The sequence below is a fragment of the Nicotiana tabacum genome, chromosome 5, assembly GCF_000715075.1.
Source record: "Nicotiana tabacum cultivar K326 chromosome 5, ASM71507v2, whole genome shotgun sequence".
Lineage (NCBI taxonomy): Eukaryota > Viridiplantae > Streptophyta > Magnoliopsida > Solanales > Solanaceae > Nicotiana > Nicotiana tabacum.
In genome coordinates, this window is record NC_134084.1 from 162578172 (window position 1) to 162591195 (window position 13024).

Genomic DNA, 13024 nt, shown 5'->3' on the forward strand with positions numbered 1-13024 from the left:
TACCCAACTCTAGGTTAAGCTCTCGCTGCTTATCCTATATGTATAAATCTAAGTCCTTTAGTTCTTCTTCATTATTGTTCATCTTAAGAATGATGGCCTAATCTCATATCATAGTTTGGAACTTTCATCCATCTATTGTTGATTCACCTTAATGTTGATCTATAATTTACCACTGATAACTTGAAACCTCTTATGTAATATATTGTCACTAAGGCCCACGTTTCATCGGGGAACATCTGAAGTGATTTTCCTGATCCACCTAGGGACGATACTATACTTCAATAACTGTATTTTAAAGCATCCCAACATGATTCATCCTATGGGGGGGTATTCTATTCTTGTTCCATCCATGAAATCCCTTTTCTTTAAATCATTACTCAATCAAAGGCCTAAATGTCTTCCTCTTATCTATCACACTTACACCCTTATTCTACTACCACGACAACATTCCATCTCTTCTAAATGCTCCTAGTCTTAGACTCCCTTGCATTTATTCTGGCTATACTGAGCTTTCTATAACTTATGGAAACCATCTTCTCTCTTGTTTTGATGGGCTTAATCCCAATGCCTTACCTATTCTTGTCACCTTCTCACTCACCTTTTCTTATCCTTACTCTTATCTACCTAAAACCTTGTCGCTTTGTCATACTTTAGCTTGCTACCTACACATATTTATTTATACTACTCGCAACCTTCCTTTAACTTGCTAGCACCATAGATTTCCTTTCGTGCCTTCTCAGTTGTCTTTAAAAGTAAGCAATTACTTTTCCTAGTCGTTCTGCCACTTTTGCATGAATACTTGGCTTATCTTACTTCCCATATATATTATAATTTCTTGCAACTCATATGATCTCGAATATTACTTTTGATTTTACTTCCCATTCATTAGTCACAATAGGTGCCACTTTCTTATAGAGTGCATATGTCCTCATTAGTTCGCTATGCTTAGGTTGAAGCCTTCTTTCTTATTTCCTCAGCTAGTCTTTCATTGTAGTAATTAGGGAAGACCCTCTGACTCTTGTAAAGCTGCGAGATTATTACATCGTATACCTGACAGAATTTTTGATGTTCTTACTCGCCTATAATTATCCTTAGTTACTTGGCTCCACGCCCTCGTGCTCGTAGGGTTGCTTCTAAACTGAAACTTTGACTATCTCCTTGGTGGCACTTTTTTTATTTCCGTAACATTTAAATGATACCTTTAACTACCCCAACTCATATATGAATATTTCTCAAGGATCACGATGTCATTATATCTGCGAGACTGAATCCCCTATGTTGGGTTTCACTACGTTTATCTTGCACAATCTGTTGATTTGTCTATATCCTCTTGTCTAGCCATAACTAGGCCCTTCCTTAATCAACTACTAACTACTCGTTAGTCATTTCTCATATCTATATTCCGCATAATATCTCTTGGGATATGTCCTTTGTCTTAACTTATCTCTTGCACTAGCTTTTGATATATCAAGTGTCCATTCACACTTATTATCAATAACATACTGTGCGGGAACCCTTACTGCCTCTCCCTGGTATCATGCTTGCATAATGTTCTAGAGTCGTAACATATCTGTAGGATCTGAGTAAATGCAATCTCATTCCTTTCGTTTTTTTACCTCATTCTTCCTTTACTATTCCGTAGTTACCTGAACCACTTAACTCCAACTTAATACCACATCACACCATCTTCCCCCTTTTAGGGGAGTGCTAAGATTTAGTGCTACGACGATCTACCTATAGATATTTTACCTTTCATCTTTGGTGTCTTTTCATATCATCAATGACCCTTACCCGCCTTACGGTAACCCTTATGTACCAGGGATAACTGAATTCCTTACGTACAAGGGTGACACCTAGTGTAACTGGCATACTTAGTCATTTAAGCATAAATCTGCTCACATTGCTTGCTTTAGGGAAGAGTCTTCCTGAATGAAATTTAAAGGTTATTCTTTTGTTGTCCATTCTATTATTGCTGGAATGCTATCTCTGAAATTCTCATGATGCCGACTATTATCAAATCTTTTTATCCCTAATTCATGTTCAGTTTATCTTGTTCACTAGCTCATACTGGTTTCTATTACTCTAGGGGTCTAAATTTTCCTTCTGGTAATCACGTTGGACTCACCAACTCATTTCACAAAATGAGTATGATTTTGGGGCTTATACTCTCGTATTGTCTCAAGGCATGTCTCCTCTTGTCTTTTCCTTCACTTGATTATAGACTCTATCAATTATGTCATATTTTGATTTACCGTTATCACCCATTTATCACACCTACTCATAATACTTCATTTACTCTATTCTTATTCTCCGGCTAATATTTATGTCTATCACTTTATCCTAAAAACTTCAACAAAACGTTCTTTTACTTTTAGTTCCCTTGCTTCATCTCACTAGCTCTTCGGGACACCTAACTTTCTCTCTCCTTTTTACTAGGGACGGGAGCCATACAAAGGTAAATATTTATCCCTTCTAGGATTCTACTACCAATTTTCTAAAATTTTAGACATTCTAGTGTTCATATCCAAATGTGCTTATTCTAGAGTGCACCATCTGGGTGTCTCACAAGGAGAACTATTACCACATTTGTAATATCCTTCGGAAATGTCAGCTAACGCTAACAATCCATCAACCATTTTGTGTTACTCTAACCCCAGTTAGATTCTGATATCCCATCCTTCTCTTAAATTATATTTGATAGCTCTCATAGGGCATAACTGAGATGGGTGTGGCCAATTGTACATACCTTCGTTACTGTTGAAGGTAACTTAGAATACTTATATTTCTTTGCCTGAATTGTAAAAACTGATAATCTTCACTAACTAGGTACCTTATATCCTTCTTCACCTTGCTTCTTTTACTCATTATAACTTATATGTACTTTCTGATTCTCTCGTTGCTTTTTACCATATGGATGGATATATATTCATGCCTTAGGGCTCCTTATAAAGAATCTTACCCTTCTTAGAATACACATGATCTACTGAAGACCTTACCTTTATTCATCATAAGCATGATGCAAAATCAAGTTCCTTTGACTCAACTCTTCCACAGCCTTATTCAATCTCTTACCAACTATCTTTCTCCATGTAGGTGTCATTGTATTATAAAAAAATAGAATTTAGGAGTTTGAATCCTTACAACTGAGCTCTACCACACGATCTAGAGTAAGAAGAATCAATAACAGTCCTAAATGCCTTGTAGCTTCTTGCTTATAAATGTGGTGCACAACACACCCATAAACAAGACTCTACTAGACATGGCTTGTAGACTCCCTAGGATAGAACTGCTGTGATACCACTTTTGTCACGACCCAAACCGATGGGGCCGTGACGACACCCGATGCCTAGCTCAATCGAGTACCAACGTAGCGTATACTTCTTATCATACTATAATATGTAAATGAGCTAGAAAAACTGTCATGAGATAACCAGAACTAAACATAAGATAATACTCGACATAGGATGACCCAACATGGTATACAAACTTATACATGTAACATAAAGACCTATATGTCTGAAATAATCATTTGTACACTTAAAACATAGGCCAACAAGGCCATACAATCATCCATACACATGACATATGTCTAAAAGCCTCTAAGAGTACATAAACATCATAAAAGCCGGGAGAGGGCCTCGCCATAATAATCTATACATGTCCAAAGCATACTGACCAAATAGGCATCTCTGGAGCAAGCGGAGTGCACCAACACCTTCTGTTAAGCTGATAGCCTACTAGAAGGATTGTAAATCTATCAATCGGGACTTTCGGGCATGAAATGGAACGTTCCCAGGCAAAAGGGACGTCAGTATGAATAAAGTACCGAGTATGTAAGGCAGGAAAACATAAATAAGAACAATAATGTAAAGAGAGATATAGGTGATACAACCTGTATCATTTGAGTACCTCTGAGGGCTACTGACATGAAATGAATGATACATATATATACATAAACATTTAAAAACATATGCCTCTATTGGCATCATCATCATCATCATCATATCGTACCCGACCTCGAAAAGGACTCGGTAAAAACATACCGGACCATCATAAGGCTCGGTAGAATCGTACCCGACCACATGGAGCTCGGTAAACCCAACTGATTAGTGGTTGCACAATAGGTGTCGTACCCGGCTGGCTATAGAGCGGCTCGGTATATATATATATATATATATATATGTATGTATGTATATATATATATATATATATATATATATATATATATATATATATATATATATATATATATATATATATATGTATGTATGTATAATGCATGCCCGACTCATGGAATCACGTTCTAAACCATTCGGAGTGATGTAAGGTCGTCGCACCTTTGATTAACATTATGGACATCCATACCATCAATATGAACCTCAATAGGATTCAAGGATCATACATACTTTCTTAGAATAACTTTATAAGGAAAGAACAACATGGACAACCTTAATTGCTAGGAGTAGATCCATTATGAAATAGCGCATTCATTTCACTTTAGATCATGACAAAAGAACGAAGGAAGTGCCTTAACATAAGTTAACTCTGTTGAGTCCTTAATACCTTCCTAGAAATTCTTCAAACAACTCAACTCAATCTACCATAGCATACGAAGATTCAAAATCAGTGTTGAGTAAAGGCTAAGTCTGCAACTTAAACTAGTAGCTCATTTATGTAAATTTGGGCAGCATCTCCCCTGTAACAAGGGCCTACTCCAATAACATATACCAACAACAACAACCAGAGAAATCCAACAACATATAAATATTAATAACAAGACACCATACAACAACAAGTCACAACTACTTCACGACGAGCGGCAAGCTCCGATTGGAATCGGTATAACCCATATCACCCATTATAGACTTCTTACATTAACTTAAAAGCATAATTAACATGATAATTAAGTCATTCATCAATTATTCCATCCTTCTACCATATATTTATAACAAAGGAAACAATCCACAACTCCAACTATCTTCAATTAGTAACTTTATTCACTAGTTCATGTCTAGTCCATCAATTTAACTTAATTAACATCAAGATAACCTTTAGCACATACAAGAACACAATAAAAATACCTCCTATAGTAGATTCAAGTATAAATCCAAGTTATATTTAGCTTACAACAGCCCTCAATGGCAATACAACACCATAGAAGTGGCTTAAGCTAATCCAAGTATTATCTTGTAGTTTACCATCCTAACAACTTAACCAACATACAATCAAGATTAAGCACAATTAGTAGGATGTTATACTCACCTTAGCCAGTAGCAACAACTTAAATTTCAGCCAAACACATCCCACAACTATCCTCAATGACAACACAACCTCAAAGAGGTGTTGTTCTTCACTAGAACTAACTTTTGATGTTGAAATATAGTGTAATCCATTTGCAAGACTTGAAATAACCTAGGGTTGATATGAAAACCTTGGGAGAGTATTTTACAGAACTTAAGCCACTTTTAAAAACCTCCCACACGAGCTATAACCACCCAAAAATCAGCAATAACAAGTATAACAAGAAACTTACTAGAGCGATGGGATTCCCGATACCTGATTTGTGTTGTTTGCCCTTTGTTTGGGTCTTGGATTATGATAGAACCTTGAGAGAGTATTTTTAGGTATCTAGATCTTAAGAGACTGAAAAAGAATGAGTTAAAATGGGGTAATGGTTTAATGCATTAGAAACTAGACTCGTAGATCTTCAATTTGTTAGGTGGATCACCCCATAATTCAAAGTAAATTGGGAGAAAATCGCAGCTACATTTGACCTAATTTTCAGCACATTTTATGAATGTAACTTGTGATGACCTTTTTCAACTTTTGTTCCACAACTTTCTTGACTTAAAAACATAGAACACGAGTATAATACGACTAAAATAACTCATAACATGACCTCCTTATCATGTTAAGCACCCTAGTCTCATCACAAAAGTACACTCTATAACATTCCCAACTTATCGGCTTTCGACTAAACTTATTTTCTTCAATTTGTTTAGCTTCTAAGCCTTCCAACCCTCTTGGTACTTGTTATCCATGATCTTTAAAATTTGTAACCTCCAAAGTACTTATTTCAAAGACGATCTCATTTCTGAGCTTAAAAAAATTGACTTATGACGTAATCTCACGTACAAAAACATGGGGTGTAATATCAGGCTTGGTAGAGCAAATATTTGCATAGAGCATTCTCACTAAAGGTTCATAAACTTTGGGAGGGAGTATAGAGAGGAATTTAGACCATCCTTGAAAAACAAACAGATCCTTTACCTTACAATTGAGGGCCTCCATGTCATCAAGGTCGATTATTTTTCCGTGAGCAATGGGCTTGTCTTTCAGAGCAACAAAGAAATCACTATTTGGGGTATCCCAGAAATTGAGGTCGGACTCTAGAGAACTCGAGAGGCCTACTTTAGATTTCTTGGTGGTAAAAGATTCAAGGGGGTTTTCCATGGGCCTTTTATCAAGAGCTTTTTCTTCTATTTGGTGAGAGTGGTCAGATGGTTCTGCGTGAGAAGAGGAAAACCCTTCTAAGTGGTCAGACCCTAGGTCTACTTGTTCTGAAGGTTGAGAAGAGGGTTTTCCCTTGGAATGAGTACTTTTTCTAGTGGAGGCAGAAGGATTCTTGGGGTGTTTAACCAATGAAGGATTTTGAAGAACGTTTTCTGAGTGATAGGAACAATGAAGACATGGGAGAATGGTTCAGAGGATTAAAAAGAAAGGATTTTGACGGTTGAGTGCAAGAAAGGAAAGGGTGTCACTGAAGGGACATAATGATTGGTTTTCCTTTCTTGAAAGTTGCGATTGATGGGAAAAGAGAGGGAAATCGGAGGCGCTTAATTAATACATACTTACATAGAAAATAAAACTAAAAATATTAGACATGCAAGAATTAAAATTAACACATAGGTCCTAATTTTATGATTAGCCATAGAATGATGCACAAGATTCTTTGAGAGACATATAGCATTAGAATTATCATAAGATATTTGAATAGGTTTAAAAAATAGTTCATAGTCACCTAGTTGATGAGACATCTATAGTAACTGTGCACATCATTACCCAATGGCAATATATTCTGCCTTCGCTGTGGATAATACAACTGAGCCTTGTTTCTTATTGTTCCATGATAATAATGCCTTTTCCAGTAATTGACATGTTCCACTAGTACTTGTCCTATCTTCCTTATCACCTGCAAGATCAACATCCGAAAAACCTTCCAGCTTAAAATTGTTAGAATGTGGGTACCATAGTTCATAAGAAATAGTTTTGATGAGATAGCAAATTATTCTCTTTAATACAGTCAGATGAGATTCCTTAGGAGCTGACTGAAACCTGACACATTTACATACACTAAACATAATATTTGGTTGATTGACAGTCAAGTAAAGCAAAGAGCCAATCATTTTATGATATTTAGTTTCATCAATTGGATTTCCTTTTTCATCCTTGTCGAGACTTGTTGAAGGGCTCATTGGTGTACCAATTGCTTTAGTACTGCTCATGCCAAACTTTTGATTTAATTCCTTTGTATATTTTGTCTGGCACACAAAAGTTCCTTCTTCAGATTGTTGAATTTGAAGTCCAAGGGAAAACGCAAGCTCTCCCATCATGCTCATTTCAAACTCACTTCACGTAAGACTAGCGAATTCCTTACACAAAAGAAGGTTAGCACTTCCAAAGATAATATCATCAACATATACTTGAATAATAAGATTACCTCTTGATGATCCTTTGAAAAATAATGTAATGTCTACTTTACCTCTTGTAAAGCCATGGTCAAGTAGAAATGAGCTAAGCCTTTCGTACCAGGCTCATGGAGCTTGTTTGAGTCCATACAGAGCTTTAGTCAACTTATACACATGGTAAGGGAATTTTAAATCTTCAAAACAAGGAGGTTTTTTTACATATACCTCCTCATCAATAAAGACTTTAAAAAGCATTTTTGACATCCATCTGGAAAAGTCTAAATCGTTTGAAGGATGCATATGCAAGAAGAATCCGTATAGAATTTATTCGAGCTACTAGTGCAAAGGTTTCATCGTAGTCGACTCCTTCCTGATGTGAGTATCCTTGGGCTACTAATCTGGTTTTGTTTCTTACAACTTTTCCATCTTCATTTAGCGTATTTCTGAAAACTCATTTGGTTCCAACTACGGTAGCAGTTGCAGGCTTAGGTAGTAGTTCCTAGACTTGATTTTTATCAAATTGATTGAGTTCGTCCTGCATTACTTGTACCCAACTGGAGTCTTTTAAAGCTTCCTCAACCTTCTTTGGTATGATCTGAGAGATGAGTGCTACATTTGCCCTTTTCTTGAGAGCTCCTCTGGTTTTCATTCCTTCACTTGGATCTCCTATGATAAACTTTTGAGGATATTCTGGTACACTTCTCCACTCATTTGGATGTGTTGCAATCGTATGAGTAGTTGACTCCTTCTGTGATTCTAGTTGATTATCGACATGTTCATTAGTTGACTCTCTGACATCATCTGTATTGTTAGTCGACTTTTGTGATTTGCTTGTCTGTGATATTTCTTGGCCGATATTTTTATCACCAGCAATAATTCCTTTCTCGGCCGAAGTGTTATTTTCATCAAATATGACATGTACTGATTATTCTATAGATAAAGTATGTTTAATATAAACTCTAAAAGATCTACTATTTATGGAATAACGCAGAAAAATTACCTTCATCACTTCTTGGATCAAAATTTTCAAGATTGTCCTTACCATTATTGTGGATAAAGCACTTGCTACCAAATGGATGAAAATAGCCTATGTTGGGCCGTTTACCTTTCCATAATTCATATGTAGTTTTCTTCAAGATAGGTCTTATAAGGCATATGTTGAGAATGTGGCAGGTTGTGCTTAGTGCTTCTGCCCAAAAATGATTCGGCAAGGAATGTTCCAAAATCATTGTTCTGGCAATATCTTGTAGAGTTCTATTTTTCTGCTCAACTACTTGATTCTGTTGAGGTGATATTGGGGTTGAAAAGTTATGGGTATACCCTTGATCATTATAGAATTATTAAAGGATTTGCTTTCAAATTCTCCTCTATGGTCGCTTTGGATGTTTGTGATCAGATACACTTTTTCTCTTTCAACTCTTTTGCAGAAAATCTCAAAAAATTTTAGAGCTTCATCTTTATGAGATAAGAAAATTACCCATGTAAAACGTGAGTAATCATCAATAATAACAAAAACATATCATTTACCTCCAATGCCGGCAGTTCTAGTGGGTCCAAACAAGTCCATAGTGGACACAATATCCTTTGTTTTAGAAGAGTTTCTAGTTTGTTTACCAATCTGACATGCATCACACATATGATTTCTAGAAAAATTGAGTTTGGGAAGACCAATAACTAAATCATTCTTGGACAGTTTTTCAATAAGATGCATGCTTGCATGACCATGTTTTTTATGCCAAAGCCATGGATCATAAAAAATGGATGCTAGACAAATGTGACTGTCTAGATTTTCAATGCCATCAAGAATATAAACATTTCTATACCTCTTTCCTAGAAGAACAGTTTTACCTGTTTCAACCTCAATGGCACATCCGGTTTTCTTGAATTTTACTTCATATCCCAAATCACATAGCTGACTTATGCTCAAGAGATTGTAGTTGAGTCCATCTATAAGATATACTTTAGTAATATCACAGTTGTTATTGAATGGAACTATGCTGGTACCAACTATCTTTCCTCTTGAATCATCACCAAATTTGACACTTTCTCCATTTATCTTAGTAACTTCTTTGAACAGGTTTTTGTCACCTATCATGTGACTGGAATACGCACTGTCTAAGTACCATTTTCCTTTACGACTCTCTCTGTGGTGTTCCTGCAAGATAAAATTATCACCTTCTTTTAGGTACGCAAGCTTGCTTGGGTCCTTTTTGGTTTGTTCTACTAGGATCACGATTATTTTTGTGTTTCCAAATCCATCATGTAGCATTAGATTTACGAAATCAACAAAAATAATATTTACGTCTAATTTCATTACAGTAATAACACATAGGGGTTGATCCAGTTTTTGATCTACCACTTGTGTTAGTACTTGTGGACTCACTTCTAACCAGTCCTTTTCCAGTTGACTTGTAGGTCGCCTGGTTAGACTTGACATAACTGTGACTGGTGGACTTGCGCATGCCATTAAGTTGCATTTGCAATTCCTGAACTTTATCTTCAAGTACATCTCTTTCGATTTTTGAGACTTCAAGCTTGAGTTCCCAGTCTTTATTTTCCTTATTGAGTCTCCTTAGTTCATTCATCAATTTTTGAAACTCTTTTAGGGTAAGGCCAAGAATATCATGAAATTCGCTACATCTAAGGGTATATTTTGGGCCGGGCCCAGTCCGGGACCGCTTGCAATGGGCCAAACGGTCCGGTTCAAATGGGCCGGTCCCTAGTGGTCCAAAAAGCCCACAATCGGTCGGTCCTCACCCAATAGCCCGCGAGCTCGGGACCGTTTAGCCCGGGGACTGGCAGGCGGTCCTGGGCCGATTCAACCGGGCCAAACGGGCCCAACGACTATTTTTCAATTTTTTTTTAAAAAAGGGCCAACGGTCAGAAATTTAAAATGTAGCTGTTGGCCTGCAATTTTAGCCATTTGGCACTTTCAAAAATAGCCATTTGGCCCACAAACTTTGTTTTAACCCCAAACTTTTTATAATTATACTTTTTCCCTATTCTCAACTATAAATACCCCCTCATTCTTTCATTTTACTCACAAATTCATCAATCTCTCTCTAATTTTCTTCTATAATTGCTTACTTTATTATTGCAATTTCGTGAAAAATTGTGAAGTTGGTGAATTAAAGTATTCAAGTCTTCAACGATATTCAATTTTCAAGAAGTTGTTCGTCAATTCGGGAAACTCGTTCCAACTATTAAGTTTTAATATTATAGTTTTGTTTATTTTAGTTAGTATAATTATAATTAATATGGACTTTTCTTTGAAAAATATTATTTGGTGGTAAGGGTAAGGGGAAATCTAAAATTGGTGAATCTAGTCGCCAAGCTACTACTCTTCCTCCGGCTCCCCAACCCAGACCTGTTACCCGTCCTCCACCTGTTATTCTTGATAGTGATAACCCTTGTTTTCAATTTTCCGATAGTCAATTTTGCCATGATGTTCCACCAGGTCAACAATTAAATGAAGAAGTTATGAATGCTCTTTATCCTAATCAAACTATCTTTGAAAATGATGAGGAAAATGATGATTTAGATGAAACGCAACCGGATTTAGATGATACACCTACTAGTCCTGTTAATAACCCAACTGATGCCCCGCCTGATCCTCCTTTAGTAACCCCTACTTTTAATAGACAACCTTCTAAACGGACCGAAACATCTCTTGTTTGACACTTTTTTACTCAACTAAGAGAACAAAATAAGGCTAAGTGTAAAACTTGTGGGTCTTTGATGGCTCATAAATATACTGGAGACCTTAGCGGTATGGATACTTTGACTAGACATATAAAGAAACACCCTAGAGATAAAGCTAGATATTTACAAATGAAAGTCGTGCAATAGGAGACAAGTGTAGATACTACGGTTAACCCTAGTACAGGGTCAAATCTAGTTCAACCGGGAATTAACACTATTACTGGTGGCATTTTATATTATGATCCAAATAAAGATCGTGAAGAATTGGCAAAAATGGTTACTGTTATGTGCTTACCCTATAGTTTTTCTTCTAACCCTCATTTTGTGCATTATATTAGAAGAGTTTTTAATCCTACTTATAAAGGACGGCCTCGCGCAACCGTAAAGAGCGATACTTATAAATATAAATATGAATATGAACAATATTTGCGCTATTTATTTACTCGTATAGATTGTTGCATTGATATTACTACTGATATTGGTAGAAGTGGTACTTACTGTGATTATCTAACTGTTACAAGTCATTGGATAAATGAGGACTGGATAATGCAAAAGCGCATTATTGCTTATAGGATAATTAATTCACGCCACACAGGTAAGTTTATTGCTAACACAGTTCCAGATATTTGTAGATATTTTTTCATTAGAGATAAAATAATGTTTGTTTCAATGGATAATGCTTCAAATAACACTAATGCTATAGGCTTGCTTACAACTACACTAAATCCTGCATTTAGTAATATTTTTCATGTTAGATGTATTTGTCATATTTACCATTTAATTGTTGATGATGGTATGAAAGTTTTAAATGTAGAAATTGAAAAGGTTAAAATGGCTCTTAATTGGCTTTTTTATTCAAACCGTAGAAGTAGACTTAGAGACTATTTTAAAAATGTGATGAATTTGGCCTTAGAGAAAGAAAGGTTCCTAAACCTTGTCCGACTAGATGGAATTACATGTATGAAAGTTTAGTTGTTGCATATGAATATAGGAACCCAATAAATAAAACGTATAATGCTCGTGTAGGTGGTGATGATGATGATGATGATGATGAGCACCTTACAAATCAAGATTTGACTAATGTTAAAATGCTTGTAGACTTTTTAGAACAATTTCATATTGCTACAAATGAATTATCTGGGCAATATTATCCTACTATTTCTAATTGTTTAGTTTATATTGCAGCACTTGCAGATTTATTTACTCAATTTTCAGAGGGTGGGGTAATTTATCAGCATGCTATTAATTCTATGAAAGCTAAGTTTAAAAATATTTTTTCCCTATCCCTCCCTAATTTTGGTGTTGCTGCCATGTTAAATCCTACAATGAAATTAGGAGGTCCTCACTTTTGGTACACAAAAATTTATAACGCTTTATCACTTTCAGCTGAGGAATTTGCTTCACTTGGAGATGCAAAAGCCTCAATTAAAATAAATGCTCAAACAATTTATAATGCTTATCAACTTGCCTTAGATCATGCTAGACCAAATGTTCCAACTCCTACTTCGTCTAGTTCGCAATCATCTAAAAGAATTGCGGGCCTAAAAGCCCTTAGTTCTTGGACGAAGTTCAGGGGTTCTCAAGGTGATAATATTGGTGATAGTTCAAAACTAAATGAGCTTCAAGTTTATTTG